This window comes from Ascaphus truei, chromosome 2 (genome assembly GCF_040206685.1).
Source record: "Ascaphus truei isolate aAscTru1 chromosome 2, aAscTru1.hap1, whole genome shotgun sequence".
In the NCBI taxonomy this organism is placed as follows: domain Eukaryota; kingdom Metazoa; phylum Chordata; class Amphibia; order Anura; family Ascaphidae; genus Ascaphus; species Ascaphus truei.
This window is the reverse complement of record NC_134484.1, coordinates 111543986-111562931: the sequence shown is the minus strand read 5'-3', so window position 1 is coordinate 111562931 and position 18946 is coordinate 111543986.

The following is an 18946-nucleotide window of genomic DNA, read 5'->3' as shown; positions in this document are numbered from 1 at the left end:
CTAAGTATTACAATCTCCGCCAGAAAGAGGGGGAAGACCTATCCGAGTTCATACAATGGATCCAATTGCTCTTGTGGGAGCTACGTTCCCGCCAAGTCATCAAGGCCTCAGAAGTAAATGAGTATAGGCGCACTCAATTCCTGCGGGGAGCCATACCCACGCACCATATCGTGGTAATGATCAGATGCACGCTACAGAAGGGGGACCCCCCTACTCTAGAAGACCTACTGGATGAGGTGAAGGGTCATGAGGCCTATACTAGGTTGCATACGCCCAAGAAGGCCAAAGACCCTCGCAAGGATGAGACCAAGGAAGCAACAGTGCCCAAAGCAAAGGGAAGCAAGAGCGGTAAGGATACGGCCACCCCGGAGGTGCCTAGGTCCGCTCCCAGGTCACTTGACGGTCCGGGTCCCCGCCCAGACTTCCGTTGCTTCAACTGTGGCGAGCAGGGCCATGTTGCAAGGAACTGTTCGAACCCCACTAAGGCCCAGACCTACACCGTGACCGTGCGGAAGGCAATCTCGTCCCTATCAACCGTACCCGAGGATGTTGCCACGGAGGAGACGCCCCCGGCCGATGCTTACTGCCGAGTAGGGCCCACCGCTGTAATAAGAGTCGTCGTGGAGGGGATATACTCTTCAGCACTTCTGGACACTGGATCACAAGTGACCATCATCTACCGTCCATTCTACGACCAGCACCTCAGCCATCTTCCCTTGCAGTCAGCCGAAAAGATGAAGTTATGGGGACTGAGTAAAGATGATTATCCCATAGACGGAATAGTGGCGGTCAAGCTGGATATCTTGCAGTTGAACACTAACAAGTCGCATCCCATGCTGGTGGAAGCTTTGGTCTGTCCGGAGGCTCGAGAACATCCCAGTGCCCCCATCATACTAGGCACGAATGCAGATATTGTGAGGTTGGTGATTCGCTCATTCCTACAAGAAGCCGGCGAGCTACCGTTGTCATCCCTGAATATAGCCCCTGGCCTGCGGGAAGAATGCTATAGGGTGGCGTATGAAGAAGAGTATGGTGAAATCTTTAATCAAGAGCGAGGGTTATTGCAGATTCCACCAGGGGGAGTGAGGCACGTGACAGCGCTGATCAAGTACCCCAGTCGGCACGAACACGACCGATACTTCTCGCTGGAGACCCTCCCCGAGTTTGAGAATCAGTGGGGATACCGAATGATACCTGAAGTACGGGATTGGCCATCTACTGTCCCCAGGAAGATTACCGTGTCTATCCAGAACATGTCTCTCCATACCGTGCCGCTGGAAGTAGGACAAAGGTTGGGTAGAATTTATCCTGTGGATCCTGTAGACGACCCAGTGACCGTTCACACTGCCCGTGTGGGAGAAGAGGCCGAGGCACTACAATTCGACTTCGGAGAGTCTCCTCTGGAGGAAGCATGGAAAGAGAAGCTACGTGCTCAGTTGAGAGAGAGACGAGATGTGTTCTCTACTAATGAGATGGACGTGGGATGCAGCAGAAGCGCTCAGCACACGATTCGTCTGAATGATGACACGCCATTTAGGGAAAGGTCGCGCCGCTTAGCTCCCAGAGATGTGGAGGATGTGCGGGGTGTCCTGAATGAGATGGAAATGGCCGGCATAGTGACCGGATCTCAGAGTCCCTATGCCTCACCGATTGTGGTGGTACGAAAGAAGAATGGGTCTGTTCGATTGTGCGTGGACTACAGAACATTGAACAGACGTACTGTGCCTGACCAATACACGCTACCCCGAATAGAGGAGATCCTCAGCGCACTGTCCGGAAGCCAGTGGTTTAGCGTGTTGGACCTTCGATCTGGGTATTACCAGGTTCCGATGAGCCCCACTGATCAAGAGAAGACGGCGTTCGTCTGTCCTCTGGGATTTTATCAGTTCACTCGGATGCCCCAAGGTATCTGTGGCGCTCCAGCTTTTCCAACGGCTTATGGAAAAGACGATTGGAGATATGTGTCCGCGTGAGTGTTTGGTCTACCTAGACGACATAATTGTGTTCGGAGCCACCCTTGAAGAACACGAGACTAGGCTGATGAAAGTGTTGGATCGCTTAGGGAAAGAAGGCCTGAAGCTCTCCTTGGATAAGTGCCGCTTCTGTCGAACATCGGTCACTTATGTGGGTCATATCGTGTCTGCAGACGGAATGGCCACCGACCCGGCCAAGGTGGAGGCGGTGGTGAATTGGCCAAGACCCGAGAATGTAATGGAGCTGAGGTCATTTCTCGGGTTCTGTGGATACTATAGACGATTCGTGGATGGATATTCCAAGAAGGCAGCTGTGCTGAACGATTTGCTGAAGGTCTATCCAGAGGAACCCAAGCAGAAGAGGACCCCCCCAAGGACCCCCTTCGGGGATCGGTGGACGCCCGCTTGTGAAGAAGCATTTAAGAGGCTGAAGAATAGTTTAACAGAGGCTCCCATTCTAGCCTATGCTGACCCGGAGAAGCCTTACATTCTGCACGTGGATGCCAGCCTCAACGGATTGGGAGCTGTGCTACACCAGAAGTACCCCACTGGACTTCGTCCTGTGGCATATGCAAGTAGACGTTTGACTCCCAGTGAAAAGAATTATCCAGTTCACAAATTGGAGTTCCTCGCCCTCAAATGGGCCATATCTGACAAACTACATGATTACCTATATGGGGTCACCTTCGAGGTCCGAACAGACAACAATCCGCTGACCTATGTACAAACCACGGCCAAGTTAGATGCGACCGGTCACAGATGGTTGGCCACCCTTGCCAATTACCAGTTTTCTATGAAATATAAGCCTGGACCTCTCAATATAGGAGCCGATGCTCTATCTAGGAGATCGGGACTGGGCGAAACCGCCGACGATGGCCCGTGGGAAGAAATTCCAGGACCAGGAATGAGAGCTATGTGTTCCACTGCTGCTATTGTAAACGACCGAGTGGCATTCTCCGAGCTACGAGTAGTGGATTCTTTAGGGTGTCGACCTCAAGCCCTTCCAGAAGCTTACTGCCACCCCGATGGCATGGGTCTAACACAAGACGTTATCTTCACGGTGAAGGAACTGGTACTAGCACAGACACATGATCCTGCGGCTAAGGCTGTCCGAGAGGCCCTACACAAAAATGACTCTTCACTGGTGAAACGGGCTCCTCGCGAGGATGTGAGTCTTCTCATGAGAGAATGGGATAAGTTTGAGATGAATAACGGCCTACTCTATAGGGTTGTTCAATTCCACAATCATCCTGATCGTCGACAACTATTTCTACCTCGGCGTATGCAAGGCCTCGTTTTAAGATCACTACATGATGATCATGGACATTTGGGGGTGGATAAGACCTTGGGTTTAGTGCGAGACCGGTTCTTCTGGCCTAGAATGCGGGAGTCAATTGAACAACACTGCAGAAAATGTCTACGGTGCATTCATAGGAAGACCCTTCCCACCCGTGCTGCTCCAATGGGCCATCTCAAAAGTGCTGGGCCTATGGATTTAGTTTGTATGGACTTTTTGTGCATAGAGCCAGATTCAAAGGGTATAGGAAATGTGCTAGTAGTGACAGATCACTACACTCGATACGCTCAAGCCTTCCCCACGAAGGACCAGAAGGCTACCACAGTGGCTAAAGTACTGTGGGAGAAGTATTTTGTGCATTATGGTCTGCCCAGCAGGATGCACTCTGACCAGGGACGGGATTTTGAGAGCAAGCTGATCAAAGAGTTGCTAACACTGTTGAACATTCAAAAGTCCAGGACTACTCCCTACCACCCAGAGGGAGATGCGCTCCCTGAAAGATTTAATCGGACATTGCTGGACATGCTAGGCACTCTGAAAAAGTCCCAAAAAGGAGAATGGAGTAAACATGTTGAGGCCTTGGTGCATGCCTACAATTGCACTAGGCACGAGTCCACCGGATACACCCCATACTTCATGATGTTCGGGAGAGAAGCCAGACTGCCAATCGACATCCGCCTACGGGTATCTACCGACGGGATACCCAACATGGCTCATTATCGATATGTGCAGAGGCTCCAGGACAGTCTGCACCGTGCCTATCAGTTAGCCGAAAGAGCCACCGCTCGACTGAATGCCAATAATAAAAGACGGTACGACCACAAAGTACGCTATAGAGCGCTCCAACCGGGAGACGCAGTTCTCCTACGCAACTTAGGGATTCCAGGCAAGCACAAGTTAGCTGATCGCTGGAGAGAGGGGCCTTTTCAAGTAGAGTCCCAAATGCCGGGCCTCCCTGTTTATCGCATACGTGACGTGAATGGCAGGGTAAAAGTCTGGCACCGAAACCACTTGTTACCTATCTCCCAACTGGGAGAAAGTGAACCCGAAACAGAAACAGTAACAAACGACAGTGAGCCTGAAGAGTCTATTGAGAATCCAGGGCCCACAGATGAGACAATTCAAGATCCTTTAAAGGGAACATCCAACAGAGACTGGTGGGCACCTCCCGAAGGAGCAACAAGTAAGGGGCCGGCTGACAAAGTACCTTCATCAGAATTTTCACCAAGTAACCAATCATTAGATCCTACCACTCCGAGTTTTGTGCCTCAAAGAGACAATGTTCAGTTACAAAGAGACTTTCCCCAAACTGGTTCACCCTCTGCCAGAGAGTCTAGGCCTCAAGCCTACGATGGTCTGTCTCAAGAGGAAGAAATGGAGACTGAGACTCGCAGGAGCCAGCGAGTGAGACGCCCTCCCACTAGAGTGGCTTATGATTCATTAGGGGCACCTCACTATGAGTCTCAGCAGCAAGCTAAAGCCAAGCTAGCCTCAGTTATAAATATGTTTGTTGAACTGTACAATCTCGTTTAGAGTAATCGTTAAGTTGTATTTTAACACTGCATTTTTATTATATAATTTTTGTACACTGTTGGAAGGTTATGTGGTTCAAGCGAGGACGTTGGAGTTCTCACCAGGGGGAGGATGTAGCCAGGTCCCCCCTGTCATGGCTGACCCCCTCCTCCCTTTCGGCAGACGCTGTGTGCGAGGGAGTGAGGGGGGGCCGGCGCGCGAAGGAGAGATCCCTGGTAGCTAGGGACGCGAGCGGCGAGCAGGCCGGTTGCCGGGGACGCGATCGGGCCGTCGCTAAGGCCGCGATCGCGTTGCTACCGGCCCGGCGGCTCGGGAAGCAGGGCGCCGCCATGTTAGGGCTGTTGCGCATGCGCAGTGCCCGAACCCAGCGCGGGAGGATCAGATAGCTCGCGCATACGCGAGATGAGCATGCCAGCCCCCAGGGTGCATAGGGGCAGAGACACCTGACGCCAGGGAGCCAATAGGGCTGAGGGATTTGCCTGGGAAGAGATTGCTACATTTCGCGGGGTTCTGCAGCCACGCAGGCAGTGAGGATCCGGACCAGATAGGGGTAAGAGGTGGATGCAGGGGTCAGTGACCCTCTGCATTAGGCCAGCAGCCCCCCAAGGTCCCAGTTAGGTCATGAGCCATCTAGTAGCTTGTGGAGCTTAGGGACAGGCCCTAGATAGGGACACTGCCCCATTATTGGTTGAATAGACAGGGACACAGTGTTGAAGCCGTGCGGCCCTGTGAGGTGGGTTCTGGGCTCAGGACACCACCAAAGACCCTGCGACAAGGAGTGACATTGTTCGCGCTGGACTTTCAACCCACGCGGTGTGGAGGACCCCGTCGGATCGTGCGGATTTATATCGCGGTACCCGTGGCTGGAGCCCGGGCAGGTAACCTGCAACTCACGTGCACCAACCAGGCCTATCACCAAACATAGTGGCTGCGCAGTCACACATACACATGTACAGTAGTATTTGACTTCGGGAGCACGAGACATTTGGGTGGGGGTTACTGGACACAGGGTGGGGTTACATTGTGGGTGGTTAGCGTCCGCCGTGACGCCTAGAGGTGTTAGCGTCCGCCGTGACGCCTAGAGGTGATAGCGTCCGCCGTGACGCCCAGAGGTGGTAGCATCCGCCGTGACGCCTTTTGTGGTTAGTGTCCGCCGTGACACCCAGTGTGGTTAGCGCCCGCCGTGGCGCATGATGAGGTTATGCTGTTATGATGTTATGATGTTATTACGTGATATGTGTGTTTCCATGCAGTAAAGCCCGTCCTGTTTTATATTCGGTAGCGTTGTGTGGTTGTTTCCTGTGAGGGCCTCCTCCCACTCCGTTGGGATCCCTCCCAGGTGGAGGTGTTGCACCTAGAGATGTATGATATGTATGTACCCCAGGTTCCCCAAGCGGAGGCTTAGGCTCCTGAGAGCCACACAGGTTGCACAGCAAGTAGTAGCGGCGGTATTGATAGGGAACACCCGTTACATAGTATTACCCAGGTGTTATTAACTGCGATTCACGTTAGTTTAAGATTTATAGTTCATTATATGTATCTTTTTAGTATTTTTGGATATCTTAGCTAAATATACATTGAAACATGAATTAGGAAATGAAGGCCCACATCCACAAAAAAAACAACCACACAGAGCGCGCCTGAGATCAGTATACAGATATATTTTAACAATAAAATAGGGGGAAGGGGGGTATATGCACACTTACCATTAAGTTAGCATACATGAGTAACCTTCACCAGGGGTGAAGTTCCAGACTTCCAGGAATGTGTACATTATGGTGCTCCGCACACTGGAGCCTCTGGTATTTCTATATGTGAGGGTGTTCGACACTTCGTGGTTATGTCTCTCTCGGAGTATCAATATACAAAAACAATTTCAAATTGAGATTTACTTGTGAGAATGGGACTACAACTATATGCTTTTCAGAGTTATTAATCTATTTTGAATCAGATCAAATTAGATCCAAAACTAATTTCAAAGAAATCAATGTTAATTCTTTCTTGGATCATAGGAGCAACCACGCGCAAAAGTGGATCAATAATATTCCCTATAGCCAATTCCTTAGAATAAAACAAAATTGTACAGAAAATTGTGATTTTGAAACTCAGACTTCATTCCTCAGTCAGAGATTCCTACAGAAAGGCTACAGAAAATTACTCATTAATTCAGCACAGAACAGAGCCGGGAAGAAAAATAGAAACACCTTGCTCAAACACGAAGGCTCTAACGGATAAGCACATTAAGAGTTTAGAACCAGTGTCTGATCTAAAATAATGATAACAACATGGAATCATCAAGTCCAAACTATTTGGAACAAAAGTACCAATGACAACATACTATTATTTGTCACCTAATATTACCAAGGTCATAGCACCATTAACAAATCACTATCTAAACACTGGTAGATTTTAACCATGGACCCAATTTTGAATACCATTTTACCATTTAGGCTCAAACCTTAAAAAATATATTTGCACCTAGTCTTCTCTGTGGAACAGTAAAAATAAAAACATTAGGTTTAAGTGGAACCGTAGGCATTAAAGGGAATTACAGATGTGGTAAGTGTAAGGTATGCAAGCAGATAGTAACATCTAAATCAATATGTTAACAAACTACCAGTCAGAAATGTCCAATAACCAGTTTCAGAAACTGTTTGACCGCCTTTTGTGGTCTATGCAATGCAATGCACTTTTGCGGATTGCAATACATAGGGAAAACGCATATTTTAAAATACGCATATTAGAACACCTAAGAAACAGTAAAAATACTCCAAAGCAGATTGAACAAACCAAGCCTTTAACACACTTGCTTGCACACTTTTACAATGTCGACCAGTGCAACCCTGATCACATAAAATGTATGGGTATAAAAACAGATATCAGAGCGGGTGAAAGAGATCACCTTCTCAAAATAGAACAATATTGGATATACACGCTTAAATCCAAGTTTACAGGTGGGCTAAACAATTCCGTAGAGCTCACACTCTAAGATGAATCTTTGTACTTATTATATAAAGTGGAAAAGAAGTGTTATGCAATGCTAAAAACTAACACTATCTAATATAAAGGAGTGGTGGTGATGGAAATAAGTGTCTAAATGTGTAAAATAACAATGCCTCTTTAATTGAAAAAGTGTCCCAAATATGATAATTCAATGTCTCGAATGATAATAATATTCAGCTTTATACTTAAGAGTTTAAGAGCTGCCGGAGCCCAGAGAGGGGCTTCCACATACCTCTGAAATTGAAGCAGTGAAAAAGAAGATGGTATCCTCTGGCACGTAGTCTCAGTATAGCATGTAAAAAGACGCCAGTTTTCAATCGCGCATTAGCAAATGGGGCTTTCTAGCCTGCAGTAGCTGCGTTTTCCCCTACTCCTGGTGTGCTTTGACCAAGGTCTATGGGGTTCCGCTTTGCTTGTCCTCCTCCGCTCCTGTGGACTGGTGGTCTTTGTTTCCTCCAAGCTGGAAATTGCATGAGGGTCCCGTCGCCGTATCTCCTCGTCCACAGCTCGTGCACAGTCGTGGTTGGGGGTCAGACCGGGAGGCGGCTTCCTATTGTGAACACCCATCTGTCAGGTTTTACCTCCTGGTGCCGGAGTCGAGCAAGCAAATCCAAATCAATGTGTCTCAACCAAAACACATTTTGTTTTAGAATGAATGAAATCCCATCAATTACAAATTGCATCTGTTCCATACTCATATACTCATACTTCTCCAAGGTGTATAATGTGGCGTCACATCCCTGCTGATGGTCTATACATTTTGTGATGTCTCCATCACAGCATAGGATCTTTTGTCCCAGATTAAGGCAGGAAACATAGTATTTCTCTATAAAGGGGTTTATTTACAAGGATAGATAATACACTAACAGGCCCACTGTTCCTATAAGTCAAAACAAAATCATAAAAAACTCCTACTCCTCTTAGGAGATTAACTCCACATTCAGCTTCAACCCTTACTGCCTGGATGGACATCTATGCTGGTTACGGCCCCCAAAACAGGTACTATTATAGCGGAACATATACAGTCTTTGCACACAGCAATATAGTGTTCTCTTATCTGTTATTTCAGGGTTTGGAGCAGAAGATCCCCGCTTCAGCACGGTCTCGCATCCTTCCTTCCTAGGGAAGCTCAGTCCCATGAGTGCTCAAAGAATCTCTCTTCTGTAAATCCAATGTTAAGAACAGGACATCCCCGCTTAAGCACAGTCTCTCATCCTTCTGGGATTACCAACCCAGGCAGTCCCAGCAGGCTCTGCGACCACCATCCAGCGAGCCTAGGGGACTGTGTCAGCTTCACATAGCTGGGGAGAACTCTTCTCTGTCCCCCTTCTCTGGGAACAGCAGCCAGTCTCTTTGTGTATAGTCACTTCCTGACTTTTAAAACTCCATGTGCAATCAAGAGTTCAGTGAAGACAACGGAAATTAGTGCGCAGCAAATAACTAGTACTTAAAGTGACCTATGCACCGTGATAAAGGAACAATACTGTAAACCTTATGTGAGGGTGACACTTGGCGTGGGTCTGCAGCCTCTCTTGGGGGTGGCTCGACACCCCTGGAGCTAGACAGAAAACAGAAAAACAAGGCGCACAACGCACATAGTGTAATAGAGTATAAAACGTGACTTTATGGTTAAAAATAAATATATCTGCGTACATCAAGATAATGATTACAAGCGGTTGGTTATTAGGTTTACCACACCATGTGAAGACCGGAGGTAGCACCCTTGGTAAATATCAGCAGGGGATGTATCAGCAAGCGTCTCGTCTGCTTCTTCCTTCACAGCTGCGGGAACTGCAACAGGGAGTATGTCAGCAAGCGTCTCGTCTGCTGCGAGCTCCAGTGTTCACCGTCTTAGGATGGTTTGTATGAATGTCCTGTAATAGGAGTCCCAGAGCACACGGCTCCAAGCGGCGTGCTGTTCCTTGCAGAGCGCCCGGCGATGACGTCACAAATCGCCCATCAGCTTCCGGAGATCTTCTCCTGGAACGCACAGCGTGCGTGTCAAGTTGGAAATAACCAGCAGAATGGAGTAGGCAGCGCGCATGCGTCAAACAAATCAGCTTACTGACAGTGTCCAGAGACGCTTTAGAATACTTTTGGGGAAACAAGCAATGACACCCTTCTTTCCAACGTGTTTCGTAACCTAGTGTTACGAAACACGTTGGAAAGAAGGGTGTCATTGCTTGTTTCCCCAAAAGTATTCTAAAGCGTCTCTGGACACTGTCAGTAAGCTGATTTGTTTGACGCATGCGCGCTGCCTACTCCATTCTGCTGGTTATTTCCAACTTGACACGCACGCTGTGCGTTCCAGGAGAAGATCTCCGGAAGCTGATGGGCGATTTGTGACGTCATCGCCGGGCGCTCTGCAAGGAACAGCACGCCGCTTGGAGCCGTGTGCTCTGGGACTCCTATTACAGGACATTCATACAAACCATCCTAAGACGGTGAACACTGGAGCTCGCAGCAGACGAGACGCTTGCTGACATACTCCCTGTTGCAGTTCCCGCAGCTGTGAAGGAAGAAGCAGACGAGACGCTTGCTGATACATCCCCTGCTGATATTTACCAAGGGTGCTACCTCCGGTCTTCACATGGTGTGGTAAACCTAATAACCAACCGCTTGTAATCATTATCTTGATGTACGCAGATATATTTATTTTTAACCATAAAGTCACGTTTTATACTCTATTACACTATGTGCGTTGTGCGCCTTGTTTTTCTGTTTTCAATCAAGAGTTCAGCCTGCTCAATTAGCCAACAGCTGCTTCTCTAGGGGGATTAACTCTCTGTGCTTTGGAAAGTCCCATAGCTTCTCTATTCCAGCACCTAGAGGACAGTGATAGTATCACAATGTGTACAGGGATGCAACATCACATGTCGCGAGGACAAATCCTTCCTCCCAGTGTTTTCTGCTCAGGAGTTGGAGAACCTGTGTGGAACTGTATCTCTTAGGTGAGAGGTGAGTTTCTGTACAGAGGGCTGCAACAAAATGTCAACATACAGTACTGGGATAGGTTCTGAGTTAATTAACCAATCCCAGAAATTATGGTTCTGCCTGGTGGGTTGGTCCAGTTTTTGTGCAGTTTTGGGAGATAGTAAAAAAACTGGCATAATGGGATGTATAATCTTCAAATATTCTTATTCTTTTTGTAGGACTATTCCCCTTTTTAGTCCACTGTCTAGCAAAGTGTAAAAAATATATTTAAGTTTTTGATATGTTTATGTATCTCCCAGAAGTCTCTGTGCTTCCTTAATATAATTTTCCTTATTTCAAATAACTAGCCCCCTCCCCATACCAGCAGATTTTATTGCTATTTGTTGTTTTTTGGCTAGTTCTTCTATCGATTCACGTTCTCTCTTTGAGATATTGGGCAATTTCTTTTTCTTATTTTTATCCTCTAGTTTTTGAGGTCTTCTTCCACGAGTCTCTGGAAGGTTTCAAGATATGGTCCTCTACAGAATCTAGGGAAGAATTCTGATGTTTTTTTTTTAAGGAAGTGTGTTTAAATTAATTGTTATCATTTACACTTACATCTTCTGTATTCTCTCTAAGATCGTGTTTAGATTTAAAAAAATATCGCTTGAGCCCAAGTCTACGAATGTATTTCTGGGTATCTATGAAAGTTTGGAATTTTATGATTTGTTTGAGGGGGCACAATTTAGCCCTTTACTTAATGCCAAGATTTCCTTTTCTCCCAATATTTTATTACTTAAATTGTAAAAGTCTGTTGTTTTTTCTATTTTTACCATCTCCCCTGTTTTCTTCCTCCCCCCATACATCCTCTCTGTCTCTTTAGTTTCTTCTGGATCTGAGTGTTAGATCGGAATTTATTCTCCATCTATTTGTCTCTCTCTGTAGGGGGTTCCAACATGTCTGCTCTAAAAAAAACAACAACCAGGATCATAGGTACGTGGTCCATAATTGTCCCATACAGTGATCTCTCCTTTCTGGTTTTCTTTGTTCCCAAGGTTGGTATTCTTTTTTTAGGGTGACTATCCATATTCCTTGGTTCCCCTGTTTTCATACAGTAATAGTGTTTTTTTATGCTTCCGTATGTGTATGTATGTATGTATGTATGTATGTATGTATGTGTATGTATATATATATAATATATATATATATATATATATAGATATATATATATATATATATGTATGTATACCCTTCTGATTTTCGTCTGCTTTTCCCTTTCTATCTGAGTGTTCTTTATTTATATGTGTGGTTTCATTGTCTATAGGTGTATCTTTTTTTTTTGCATCCTTTCTGGAGTGCTCCTACTGTAACTCTCCAATCGGTTTTTGGATTTACCCTTGAGTCAGTTTCTTTATTTTTCCAGTCTCTATATTTATTACTGTCGTAATCCAATTTATCTCTTAGGATTTTTTTTCCTTTTTTTTTGTCCATGGTTATTTGCTCTATTTTGTTTAATCCTTCTTTAACCCCAATCTCGCAGTATTTGAACTCTTCAAACTCAGTGCCATTTTCCAACCTTTGTTGGGTTTCCTGGATTTGTGTCTCTAATTATTTAAGTGATCTACCTCTGTGCATTATTAACAGGCGCATGAGTTCTAATGAACAGTTGTCAATTAACCTATGCCATTCGTTCAGGAAAGTAAAATTCTCATGTTCAATGGTGGGAACTTTAAACAGCCTTAGACCTCTAGGTATTCATTTTTGTTCTATATATTTTTCCAAGTTAGTAAAATCCCACCATTGTTTATCTCCTTAGTCATATATTTCTCTAAAAGTTGGAATTCTGCAGACATCACAGTCACATCTTCCCTGTCTGGACTTTCTTGTTGATCTTCAATTACTACTATATTATCTACCGCAGATGTGTCGAATGTGGCATCTACAGTATCTAAGTGCTCCTATTTTGTCTATTAAAGAAAAGTGATGACTTTTCCATCATGTCGTGTGAAGCAGCTAATAATGTGGGAACTAAATACCAAGTGTAAAAGAAGGTTTATGCAGCAGCTTTCACCACAATATCTTCAAACATCCGACTTGGATTGAAGCACGCACATCGGAACCCGGAACCAGGCTGCATCAGCTGCATTGTGAATACTGCCATTTACTCTAGCGTTACAGCTGATTTATTCTATCTTCAGGCTGTGTGGCTATGGTACTTCCAGTTACCTAGAACAGAGTAGCGGGAGGTGACCTATGCACCCTACGAGGAACCTCTGTAATCCTGGGTTCCATTCTTGGGCAGCTGAGGTCACGATTCTTCCTCCCCTTGTCATCCTCTGCTCAGAACAGAAAGTGAGGTGGCTATCACATATCCCACATACAAACTGGACTCAATAGATGGAATGTAGACTTATCTCATCACCATTTATTGCTCGTGGTTCCGAACACTTTCCATATAAGAACTATATACAGCTCAACCCCGTTATAGCGCAATCCGCTATAACGCGGTTTTAGCATGGACCCCGAATTAAAAAAAAAAAAAAAAGTTTACATTTTTTTTACATTTTTTTTGCACACTGCACACACTGCACACACTGCACACACTGCACACACTGCACATACTCTCACTGCACACACTGCACACACTCTCACTGCACACACTCACTGCACACTACCAGCACTCACTGCACACTGCACACACTCTCACTGCACACTCTCTCACTGCACACACTCTCACTGCACACTGCACACACTCACTGCACACTGCACACTGCACACACTACCAGCACTCACTGTACACACTCTCACTGCACACACTCTCACTGCACACTGCACACACTCTCACTGCACACACTCTCACTGCACACTGCACACACTCTCACTGCACACACTCTCACTGCACACTGCACACACTCTCACTGCACACTGCACACACTCTCATGGCACACTGCACACACTACCAGCACTCACTGCACACTGCACACTGCACACACTCTCACTACACACACTCACACTGCACACACTCCCAGCACTCACTGCACACTGCTCACAGCACACTCACAGCACACAGCGCACAGCACACTCTCACAGCACACAGCACACAGCACACTCTCACAGCACACTCTCACAGCACACAGCACTCACAACACACTACACTGCTCAGCACACCACACTCACACCACCCCTCCCACTCCCCCTCCCTACCTTTGGTGTCGGCTGCTGAGATCGGAGCGGAGCTGGCATCAGGAGGAGGGGGGGGGGGTGTCGGTAGGAGGGGGGGTGTCGGTAGGAGGGGGAGGGTGTGGATGCCGGTAGGGGGGTGAGTGAGGAGCAGGCTGGGACCCAGAGGGCCACGTGGGCTAGGCCCAAAACTGATTATGCCTAGCGCGGTGGGCCGGTAGGTGGGCGCGGAGGGCTGGTAGGTGTGGGGGCTTTGGGGGGGAGGAGGTGGATGCCCGTGGAGGGGGATGGATGCCGGTGGTGGGGGTGGGAGGTAAGGAGCAGGCTGCGGCAGGACTCGGAGGGCCGCTGCTGGGGGACGTGTAGAGCTTCCGGCCACCTCTTCCTTCCCTCCCTCCTTCCTTCCCCCCTCCCTCCCGATCGGGCGTGCGGCGCCCATTTTTTTTAAAAATTAACGTGACCCCGGTTCTAGCGCGGTCGGATCGGGTGGCCCCCGAGGACCGCGCAATAACGGGGTTGAGCTGTATTGCCTTTATGTCATGAACTTGGCTATTCATACAGTATATTTCAACCATGTTTTTAAAGCGCCAATCAGGGATCCTTTTCCCACATTCTGCCTTCATATGAATTAGAGTAAAATACATTTTAAAGCCATTCTTTTGTTAATCTGCCCTTAAGTGAAAAGCAATTATCTAAATGTTTATTATAATTGTTGTTACTGTATGTTGAACATATCATTTTACATGTAATGTTAAAATTAATAATTGCTATTCTACTCATGATATCTTTATTTCATCTCTACATAAGGCCATCACACAGATAACCTACGGAAGAACCTCCCTCAGAGGGTGATGTCTCAGAATCGGAGATATCACAAAGGACAAAGGAAGAGGAAATGTGAACTCCTTAAGATCAGGGTAAAAAGAATCCTTGCTGACAAAAGAGTTTATTCGTTTCCAGAGTTATCTCCGTCCCCGTGAGATCTGGCTCTATGTTACCTGGCAAGTGAGCATTGCTTGCTATGTTGTATAGGATATAACAATACTGTTACAATATACTGATATTAATCACTTTGTCAGAGCTATACTTTAGCACACCTCCCAATTTATCTAAACACCTGATGTGACTTTTCAAAAGAAATGGGCAAATTCGTGAAAATCTGATCCGCACATGAAAATCCAAAGGCAGTTTTGACCCTAAGGATATGTCAGTTGGATACAACTAAATCTGCCATTAGATTCCTTCTGCGCAGATTTTCTGAAATCTGCCATCAGGATATATGGGAAGGAGCTATTTTATTAGAGACTCAAGTACTATATCTATTCCCATTTAAATATACTTTGCATGTCTCATACCTCACACGTCCTAAAACATTTCCACAAGACCTAATCTGAAGACCCAGGTCTTTAGGCCTCTTCTGAGGAATGGCGTAATCTCATGCCCAACATAATTAAAACCCATAACCAGCTGCTGGATAGCTCCACTGCATGGTTTACCACTGTGACAATCAATGAGTAGCGGCAGGGTAGGGGTAGTTGCCCAGTGGAAGGTGGTTAGGCCTCCTGGTTATGTAGCGGGGAGTGGGGTTAACCCCTTAATTACTATAATGGTTACTAACCACTAATGTGATTAAGGGGTTAGTTGCCAGTAGTTTGTTTTTTTATTGTAATGTTGCTGCCAATGGAGGATGCAGAGGAAGGCGCGGACGTCCTTCATCCTGGCAGGGGTAAGTGCAACTTTAATTTACTTTATGCTGGCTTGATAATGTTTCATTTTAAATGGGCAAATTAGCTATTATCCATATCTGAATAATAGGAATTCTGCCCTGATTGTACTTTATGTGTTGGGGGGGAGGAGGTTGTATTTATTTTTTATGTACTCCACTTGAAAAAAAAATTTAATGTGGAAAACCACTATTAGCCATCTTTGGATAATATCACTTTTACTCATTCCGGTATAGTGTTCTTGGTACAGGGGGTGGGTGAGGGTGGTAGTTGCCCCAGGATGGTGTTAGGCCTTGTGGGAGTGTAGCGTGAGGAATTCACATGGATTGAATGTGTGCATTGAGAATATAGTTATGTGAAAAATTATTTAAAATGCATGATATAATCTGTACATTTGATGTAGAACACAACAGTTTTGTGTATGTTAAGTTAACAGGTGCATACTTTCCCCCACCCCCTGGGAGATATGGCGGCTACGGTGTGTGTGGTGCGTTACCTGTGGCTCACAGGAGTCAAGAACCTCTGCTGCTGGGAGCCTGTGGTGTACCTGATTCGATGGGTGACAGTGCCTCCACCTGCGCAGGATCCTAACTATGTGGGATAGCCCCGTGCAGCACCATATATGACCAAAACACACTGATGCAGTAAAACAATAGCAATTTACTATATGCATAGAACAATCATAAACAATAGCACCACTACCGCAATACTAGGCCTCGCAGGGCCACAACCCTATGGGGTTTACCCCAATGTACTGAGGTGCTCAAGGGCACCGGACCATCCCAGTGTCCAAAGAATCAACCACCCACCCAAGTGTGTGAGACAGCGCTGCCCCACAAGCCTGTGTATAGTTGGTGCACTTGGTGAGATGAGGTACCTGCCGGTGTGTCCACAATCGGGCACGCAGATGATGCAGATGGAATCCACGGATCTGATATGAACCGCGACACCTCCGCCTCTACGGTGGGTTGGTCCCTCCTTGATGGTACCACCTTAATAGTCTCTTTAGCACAGATGGATGATCTGGTCCCAGATCCCCTGATCCAGGATGCAGCGTGTCCTGCTGTGTCCTTCACTATTATGCTAAATGGGCAGTGTCCCTATCTATGGGCCTGTCCCTGCAGCAACCACAAGCTGAGGGGAGACGGGGCCTAGCTTGGGCCTTAGAGGGGGTATCTGGCCTAGTGCAGGTGCCACAGATACCTGCACACACAACCTACCCCTTCCTTGTCCCAACTCCGACTGGTGTGGTGCAGACGCGCCAAAAGTAACAATCTCAGGGAGCAGGGGATTGCTGCAGCCTTATTGGCTGGTTCCTGGCACTTGAATAACAGCCCTTGTGCATTGTGGGGCTGCTGGGTGAAGGGCCGCCACTTGTGCTACAGCATAATGCACATGCGCGCGGGTGAAGCAAGATGGCCGCCACAACTCCACTTTCTTTCTGCGCATGCGCAAAGCATTGCGCATGCGCGGCCACGCGCAAAATGGCGGGACACCCTGCTATTGCCCGCAGACCTCCCCGCACTCTCCCCCTCCTCCGCTGCCAGACGCAGCGGAAGGTAAGGGTATGAAGGGGGACACAGGGGAGACCGGGTTACATATTTTAATTGTTAGAAAGTAACCATATGAGTATTGAGGGTTAATAATTAGAGTAAGTGGACAGGGGGAACTGTTTAAGGCACTCTGTAAGTGTATGTTGGTTCCAACAGGGTTTAGGATCACCAAAAAATAGCAACTTTTCTTAGAACAATAGATGTACTGTACCAAAACTGCTCTATCCTATTGAAAAATATGGCATTTTTTGTCATCACTGTTGTTGAAAAGACATAAAATGTATATTGTCGCGGCCGAGTTTATTCTAACACTTACCCGGTCTCGGCCGCGACAGATACCGGGCACGCGCCGAGGTGTCCCGTGCGCGCGCCGGAGCCTCGGAAGATCGGTCCTCCGATCGGGGCTTCCCCCTCCCCTCTCGGGGTCCACCGGGTCCCCCGGAGCCCCCCACCGCCACCCCCACATTACAGCAACCCAGGGGTCACTTGGGGAGCCCTGGGCATGCGCGTCATGCGCGCACGCTCCCGATGAAGCGTGACCGCGCATCGATGACGCGCTTCACACCGAGGGAAAAAAACGAGCAAGCCGGGAAATCTTCCGACTTGCGGCACCAGCCATGTTAGAATAAAGTGTGCCGCCTCTGTAAATTAATTAGTCCTGAAGGTACATAAAATATTCCATTTAACACAAGATAAGGACCAATAAATAACGCAGCATGGTCACTGAAATGTAGCATATTTTAAAGTAAAACAACGCATGAAGAAAATTAACTTACAAAATCAGTACAAAATAAAATCATAAGACTCTGATCAAATGGCACATGTAAATTACTATAATTAGATAACATAGGAGAACTATGGTTGGTTACTTTATAACAGCTATAAATCTTAATGAAATACTGCATACACAACTAAATAGATAAGCTTGAAGCCAAGAAGGCAGCACATTTAATTGCCACGGTATTTGAATTGTCATGTTTTGTATAACACTGTTTCTGTATAGAAAACTGAATTAGAACTGTGGTCTTGTAAACTATTTACTATTCAGTGTACTAGTAAATTTTCTTGGGAACCTTAAATGTTTATGCTGGAATGTAAGACATTTTCCAATAATTTAAACAAAGACATCTGGGTCTATTCTCAAAGCTCCGGAGTTGTCAATGCCAAACTTCACGATATATGTTTGCACCCATTGTTACCAATAGGTTATTTCTACTTTAGTTGTGGTTAATAAAGACCTACAGAAGGTTAAAAGACATGCCAGTTGTACTAGTAAACAAATATTTTTGATTAGTTATTATGAACATTTGTGCTCCATGTTGGTACATACAGATATAGTTAGACTTACAGTCCCTGACACCATGACAAGGTGTGAGATTACAACCGCTTGAGCAATTTCATCAACGGGTCAGCTATGTACCGGCTGAGGTCAATCGGCAAAATTATTTGTGAGGTTTATTTATGTCCAGCAGATGGCATACTGAATGTTTGCCTAAACTAGCGCATGTGCAGTCTTCAACGACACACGTGTTTCTATACAATATACTGTACAATATAACAATGTCACAAAAAATGTCAAGAATGTATAGAAAACCATTATTATTATTATTAAGATGTCAGCCAGACGCCTAGGCCACCCCATTGAGCCTGCTGGGACACTACAGAGCATTCCATCATTCCTGGCCTAGGAGTTCCCACTGGAGAACTGGGACCCAATGAAGCATATCTGGATGATGGTTTTCCCTCCATAAAAGGTGTGTGAATACGCTT